The sequence below is a fragment of the Lolium rigidum genome, chromosome 5, assembly GCF_022539505.1.
Source record: "Lolium rigidum isolate FL_2022 chromosome 5, APGP_CSIRO_Lrig_0.1, whole genome shotgun sequence".
Lineage (NCBI taxonomy): Eukaryota > Viridiplantae > Streptophyta > Magnoliopsida > Poales > Poaceae > Lolium > Lolium rigidum.
The window spans coordinates 161,612,413-161,612,708 of record NC_061512.1 but is presented as its reverse complement, the minus strand read 5'-3'; positions in this window follow the sequence as shown (position 1 = coordinate 161,612,708).

Sequence of the window (296 nt, the reverse complement as noted above, 5' to 3'; positions counted from 1 at the left end):
ACAGTCCTTCCAGCGTTCACGTTTCGTCAAAGGAAAACCTAAACATCGCTTGTATGCTTATAAAAAAAACACTCACCTACAAAGCATACATTAGTAAGCGTGATGATGACTTGCCTCTTCAGATATAGAAGTAGTTTCAGTACTGTAGCTGAGACGAACTCATCACACTCACAATACCCATGCTACTCGTAAATTCAGGTAATTTCAGTTCCTTTAGAATTGCACATGTAACAATTAGCTGGAAACGGACAACTCAAAGCAACAAACACAAGCGTTGCCCCCTTGCTTTTGCATTA